Below are 7719 nucleotides of genomic sequence, written 5' to 3'. Positions count from 1 at the left end.
GTGGTTTACTGGTTTGTTACATAGGTACGCGTGTGCCATGGTGGTTCGCTGGTTGATTACATAGGTATACGTGTGCCATGGTGGTTTGCTGGTTGGTTACATAGGTACGCATGTGCCATGGCCGTTTGCTGGTTGGTTACATAGGTATACATGTGCCATGGTGGTTTGCTGGTTGGTTACATAGGTACCGTGTGCCATGGTGGTTTGCTGCACCTATTGACCCATCCTCTAAGTTCCCTCCTGTTGCTCCCCACCCCCCAACAGGCCCTGGTGTGGGTTGTTCCCCTCCCTGTGTCCTTGTGTTCTCACTGTTCAACTCCCACTTATGAGAGCGATTTGGCGTTTGGTTTTCTGTGTTATGTGCATTTTACCACACACAAAAAAATGCCAAAGGAAAAAATGTTTTTTGTGTGTCACTACCTTTGTACTTTGACAAATAAAAAGTGCGGCCGAGCGCATTGGCTCATGCCTATAATCCCAGCACTTCTGTAGATCGAGGCAGGTGGATCACCTGAGGTCAAGAGTTCCAGACCAGCCTGGCCAACATGGGGAAATCCCGTCTCTACTGAAAATACAAAAGTTAGTCAGGCATGGTGGCATGCACCTGTAGTCCCAGCTACTCAGGAGGCTGAGGCAGGAGAATCACTTGAACCTGGGAGGCAGATGTTGCAGTGAGCCGAGATCATGCCACTGCACTCCAGCCTGGGCAACAGAGCGAGACTCTGTCTCCAAAAAAAAAAAAAAAAAAAAAAAAAAAAGTGCAACAGAAGTATATTCCAGAACTGCAAAAACGTTGCTTCCCTTGGCTTCCTGAATTCAGTGGGAGACAGTCTAACCTGATTTGTATAAGCAATGATTAAAACAAAATCCTGGCCTGGCCAGGCGTGGTGGCTCATGTCTATAATCCCAGCACTTTGGAAGGCCATGGCAGTCAGATCACCTGAGGTCAGGAGTTGGAGACCAGCCTGGCCAACGTGGTGAAGCATATCTGTACAAAAAAATAGAAAAATTAGCCGGGTGTCATGGCAGGCACCTGTAGTCCCAGCTATTTCATAGGCTGAGGCAGGAGAAATGCTTGAACCCAGGAGGCAGAGGTTGAAGTGAGCCGAGATTGAGCCACTGCACTCCAGCCTGGGCGACAGAGCAAGACTCCATCTCAAAAAAAAAAAAAAAAAAAAATCCTGGATCCTGGCCTGGGCAGCTTATGTCACAAGTGAAAGACTCAAATGAGAACCTACCGTCCACCCCTGATTCCCGTATTTTAGCCAGAGCGCCCTAAGTCAAGCATAGGCAGGGTTCCACTGAAGGAGAACACTGTTGCATGCACGGATTCAGGGTGTAAATCTTCCTAGCCGTCTTCTTGCCAGGATGACTGTGTATTGGAGGAGGAGAAATGACCATATTTTTCAGGATTTTCAGGATGACTGGACACCGATAATTCCTGGAGACTTAATATGACACTGTTCCTTCATTCTGGGGGGTGGGGGTGAGGGTAAGCAGGTCGGATGGCAAAGAACGTTTGAGATCAGCTCCAGCTTATAGTGGAACTGTTAATAGCAAGCCCAGGAGCCACCATGTGGTGAATATTCCATTTCAGAATCCGTGCTTAGAACAGAAATGTTTGCCAGAAGCTTGGAAAATAAGGCACACAAAATCCAGGCGTCTTCCATCTCGGTGGGATCTCCGGGGTCCAGCGGCTGGGAGCGTCTCCCGATTTCCCCCCAAGGGAAAGAGAATTGCTGTCCTGGTACCTCCCATCACTAAGAGAGGGGCACAGTGCCAGGCAGGGCGTTCTGGATTTTGGAGGCAGAATAGTCTTCAGCAGATAACTGTTCTCCTTTCAAGAAAAAAAAAAGTCTGGCTTTCGACTGGGCTCAAGTGAAGGTTCACTACTTACTAGAGGTGAAACTAGTAAGCCAGTGAACACTATGAATGTTCCATTTCAGAACACATGCTTAGAACAGACAACCTATACCATAAAGTACAGGTTGTCAAGGGACCTGGGCCTCCTGCCATGAGTGAGTGTCACCCAGCACTCATGCCCCAGATGTACATGGCTGCGCCCTGCTAGCCAGGAGGGGTGAGGCATGTGGCTCAGGCTTGTGCACGGCTGACACAGCTGCGCCCTGCTAGCCAGGAGGGGTGAGGCATGTGGCTCAGGCTTGTGCACGGCTGACACAGCTGCGCCCTGCTAGCCAGTAGGGGTGAGGCATGTGGCTCAGGCTCACGCACGGCTGACATGGTTGCACCCCGCTAGCCAGGAGGGGTGAGGTATGTGGCTCAGACTCACACACGACTGATACGGCTGACCCCTGTTGCACTCCTTGGTCTCTCTCCCCACACTGATGTCCTCACAGGTTGTTCCCTCTGACCAGCCCTATAGAGAAGAAAATATTTCGGCCTCATTTCTGGATGTTTTTTAATGAAATACTGGCATTACCCAAAAGTACATGGCCACACCCTTCCCCCTCTGAAGGGTGGCCCTAAATGATGCAGAGGGTGAAACTGTCTTTGCAAAAATGATAACAGTGAGAAAATTATGATGGTGAAAGAGATCTGACCTGACCAATCTTATCTTGCCTTTAACTCCAAACTGTCCTTGGTCATTCCTGGGCTTGGACCAAGCTAACTTTGGGGAAAATTTAGTTTATAGTTGAAATTATTAGGTTGGTGGGTTGGTGAAAATGTCATTGTGCTTTTTGCCATTAAAAGTAATGCAATTACTTTTGCACTAACCCTTTCCCCAGACTAAATCACCTTTGAAAAACGAATGAAAGGCTGCCAGGTTAGGAGGATGAGAGGGGCCTGAATTCTGCTAAGATGTGGGCGTAGTTATACGATTACCAGCCCTTGCTCTGGAGGCCACAAGATTTGCAACTTCCCCAATTCCTCCTGCAGATAACTTCACTATTGTAGAACCTGATGTGGCCTTTTGAGGTGTCTTTTCAGGCTTTTGCAATTCTGACAACCGGATGGCCCCACCGGGACTGTCAACTCTTGGCTCAACTGGTCCTGTGGTCCTCACCCAGAGGCAGACTATCATTGCATCCCCAACCAATCAGCAGCACCCATTCCCCTAGTCCCCCTGCCCACCAAACTATCCTGGAAATATATGGAGAAAACCTTGAAAAACCCTAGCTATCAAACTATCCTTGATCAGGTGATTACGAGGGGAGAGGGGAAAGTCCACCTTATGAGCAGAACCTGTGGGACTCACCTGTTACGGTTTTGCCTGGAAGGAGAAAGGGACAGAGCTGTAGCTCTGTGTCGATTCAGCACCCAAAGGGGCTGGCCTGGACAACCAGGGTCTGGGAGGGAACCCTGTGGGCTGGAAGGTCTCAGGGAATAGCTAGTGGGTAGACGTCTCTAAATGAGCCCAAATGTGGAGATATTTCTGTCCTAGCTACATGCTTAGTAAGTGCAACCCCAGCAGAGGCCTCTCCCGCCAGTCAAGTGCACAAGGTACCCCCAGAGTGGCCTATCCTGGTCTCTGATGGTGCAGGCGGCCTCGACAGCGGAGTGGGGGATGTGTGGCTCCACATTGTGGTGCACTCACCTGTGCTGACACGGCTGCTGCACTGTGAGGTCTAGCTCTTCCCTGGCGTCTGCTGCAGCAGAGCCCAAGGGGCTCCTTGGGGCCAGACCCAAGTCTGGTTGCCCAGAACAGGAACCTGGAACTCCGCTGCACACACACACCTCTCTGGGCTGGCAAGTCTCCCTAACCAGGGGAATGACACCTTCACCACCTTGGGTCCAACCCCAGGCCATTGAGATCCTGGACTAGCTGGGTGGTCTTTGGGTTCCAGAGTTCCTTGATGGACATGAGGGAGCTTCAAGTGTTCACAGCAGGACCCCAAGAGGGCAGAGCTGACACCACTAAGAGAAATGCCTTTCACCCCTTTGGGACCTCTCTGCCTCACGCCTCCAGCATGTGCTTGGTCCACAGGCAAACCACTCTCCAGACTGAGCCCCAGCTCACCCCAGCAGACACTTTCTGCTGACGAGTGGGATTGTAAATGGTCAGAGAGACCCCAATTCGGAGTCATCACCTCCTCACACAGTGGACTTTAGGATTAACGTGTGTCGGCAAAAGAGGGTGACAGGACAGGACCCACAGGCACCCTAGGGGGCCCCTCAGGCAGTGGAGGTGCTCGTCAGGCCCCATCTGCCTTGAGGAGCTCACGGTCCCACGGAGACAGAGAAACAAAACGTTAGTGCCTGTCTACATGACCACTTGCTTCCATAAACTTGCTGTGCCTCTGGGGAGGTTCTGACGCAGCCTGAGCCCTGCCTGGTCCTGGTCTGCCTGGCGCTGGGGGTCCTGGGTGAGCACCTAGAGCATTGCAGTCATTGTGGGTCCTAAGCCTGTCGCCACCAAGTCCAGGGGCTCAAGAGGAGCCTGCGTCGTCTGCTCAGCACCTTGGACAGGGGCACGGGATGTTGTTCCCGCCGTCGCCACTGACTCCCGGCACAAGCCTGGTGGTGCCTGGGACCAAAGGGATGAGCAGAGCAGAAGCCAGCTCAGGTGGCTCTGACTCCAAAGCACGGGGCCCAGAGCCCTAGGACTTCTTTCTCCGTGAGGAGCTCAGAGCACAGCATCAGGCCTCTTGCATTGTTGTTCTCTGACCTGGGATGTTGGGAAGTCAAGTTATCATCACACCCTTCTCTGCATATTTCTCAGACTTGTTTTTGTTTTTAGCAGCTTTATTGAGATATAATTGACATACAATAAACTGTAAAGTTTAGAGTGTACAGCCTGATAATTGTTGACACTTGCATGGTGAACCAGCACACTGATGGAGGTAAGGAATGGATCCACCACTCTCAAAACCTCCTCCTGTCCCTCTGTAATTTCTCCTCCCTTGCCTCCCTACCCCACAAGGCAATCACTGACTCACTTTCTTTAACCGTAGACTAGTTTGCATTTTCGGGAATTTTATCCAACTGGAATCATTCAGTTAAGACACGTGTTTTTCTCTGACTTACTTATTCTGAGCTTCATCTGCGTGGCCCCATGTATCAGCAGTTAATTCCTTTCTATTGCTGGGCAGTCTTCCATTCTTGGATGGAGCACACTTTGTTTACTCATTTGCATGTTGGTGGGTGTTTCGAGTCTTTCCAGCTTCTGTCCGTTACAAGTAAGCCTGCTATGAACATTCGCATACAGGTCTTTTTAAGGATGTGGGCTTTCATTGCTTTTTGCTAAATACCCACAAGTGGAATGGCTGCACCATATGCAGGCATATATTTAACTTTTTAAGAAACTGCCAAACTATTTTCAAAGGTGGTTGTAGCATTTTCCATGTTCACCAGCAGAGCAGGAATGGTCTGGTCACTCCACCTTTTCACCAAGACTCGTATGGTTGGAAAGTAAGGAATAGTTCAGAGGATGGCAGCAATATCTCAAAAGCACACAGAACCCCACTTGATCGGGCTCCTAGGGACCAAGTCTGGGATGCTTTTTAAAAATTCAACTTTTAATTATGAGATCATTGTAGATCCACATGTAGTTGTGAGGAATAACACAGAGAGGTCCTGTGTGCCCTTCACCCAGTTTCCCTCAATAGTAACATCTTGTAAAGCTGAAAAGTACAACGGCACAACCAGGACATGAGCATCGATGCGGCAAGGCACAGGCGTTTCTGGCACCACGTGGGTCCCTCCTGTTGTCCTTTATAGCCACACCCCCTCCGCCTCCTACCCCTATTTCCAAGACCTCCCTCACTCTTGGGGAACACTAATCTGTTCTTGGGGAATACTAATCTCCACTAACTCTTGGGGAACACTCCTCTCTGTTTCTATAACTGTGTCATTTCAAGCATGAAATAGAAATAGAGCCCTACAGAATGTAACCTCTTGGGGCTGGGCACAGTGGCCCATGCCTGTAATCCCAGCACTTTGGGAGGCTGAGGTGGGGAGATCGCTTGAGGTCAGGAGTTCAAGACCAGCTTGGCCAACACTGTGAAACCTCATCTCTACTAAAAATAAAAAAATTAACCTGGTGTGGTGGTACACACCTGTAATCCCAGCTACTCAGAAGTCTGAGGCAGGGGAATTGTCTGAACCTGGGAGGCGGAGGTTGCAGTGAGCTGAGATCGCACCACTGCATTCTAGCCTGGGTGACAGAGCCAGACTCCATCTCAAAAAAGAAAGAATGTCACTTCTTGGGACTGGTGTTTTCCCCTCAGCGTAGCTCTCTTAAGATCCGTCCATCTTTGGGGTGTGTCAAGAGCTCATTCGTTTTTATTGCTCAGTAGTGTTTCACGGTATGGATGTGTTACACTTTGTTTAACCATTTGCCCACTGAGGGACACCTGGGTTGCTTCTAGTGTTGGGGTATTTGGTATCAAGCTGTGCTAAACATTCATGTTTAGGTCATATGGTTTGGCTGTGTCCCCACCCAAATCTCACCTTGAATTTCCATGTGTTGTGGGAGGGACTTGGTGGGAGGTAATTGAAGCAGGGGGCAGGTCTTTCCTGTGCTGTTCTCATGATAGTGAATAAGTCTAATGAGATCTGATGGTTTTGAAAAACAGGAGTCTCCCTGCACAAGCTCTCTCTTTGCCTGCCGCCATCCACGTAAAACGTGACTTGCTTCTCCTTGCCTTCTGCCATGATTGTGAGGCCTCCCCAGCCACATGGAACTGTAAGTCCAGTAAGCCTCTTTCTTTTGTAAATTGCCCAGTTTTGGGTATGTCTTAATCAGCTGTGTGAAAACGGACTAACACAGCAGGTTTGGGAGTGAACATAAGTCTCCATTTCTCTAGGTAAATGGCCGGGAGTGCAATTATTGGGTGGTATGGTAGTTGTATGTTTATTTATTATTATTATTATTTTTCGCAATAGAGTCTTGCTCTGTCACCCAGGCTGGAGTGCAGTGGTGCGATCTAGGCTCACTGCAACCTCCACATCCCAGATTCAAGCGATTCTCCTGCCTTAGCCTCCTGAGTAGCTGGGACTATAGAGGTGCACCACCATGCCCAGCTAATTTTTGTATTTTTAGTAGAGATGAGGTTTCACCATGTTGGCCAGGATGGCCTCAATCTCTTGACCTCGTGATCTGCCTGCCTTAGCCTCCCAAACTGCTGGAATTACAGGTGTGAGCCACAGTGCCTGGCCATATGTTTAGTTTTTTAAGAAACAGCTGAAATGCTTTCCAGGGGGTTTTTACTACTGTATGTTCACATCAATAATGTGTGACGGATCCAGTGTTCCACATCCTCACCAGCAGCATTTTTTTATTTTAGCCTTTCCAATAGGTGTGTATAATATCTTGTTGAATTTTAATTTTCATTTCTTTCACTTACAAAGTTGTTGAACATCTTTTTATGTACTTATTTTGTTATCTATATATTCGTTTTTCATGAGGAAAGCCCTCCTTTGAATAAATATTCTCTTCAGTGAAGTGCCTTTTCATGTCTTTTGCCCATTTTCTAATTGGTTGATTTGTAACTGTTGAATTTTGAGAGTTCTTTATATAGTCTAGACACTAGTTCTTTGCTGGATAAATGGTTTGCAAATATTTTCTCCCAGACTGTAGCTTGTCTTTACATTCTCTTAACAGTTTTTTTTTTTTTTCAGTGCAAAAGTCTTAAATTTGAAGAGGTCAAGTTTATCAGTTTTTCTTTTTATGGATCATGCTTCTGGTGTCAAGTCTGAAAACCTTTTTGTCTTGTCCCAGATCTCAAAGATGTTCTCCTGTGGTTTTGTTTTCCCTAA

The sequence above is a fragment of the Pan troglodytes genome, chromosome 7 (assembly GCF_028858775.2).
Source record: "Pan troglodytes isolate AG18354 chromosome 7, NHGRI_mPanTro3-v2.0_pri, whole genome shotgun sequence".
Lineage (NCBI taxonomy): Eukaryota > Metazoa > Chordata > Mammalia > Primates > Hominidae > Pan > Pan troglodytes.
Note: the sequence above shows the minus strand (reverse complement) of the source record.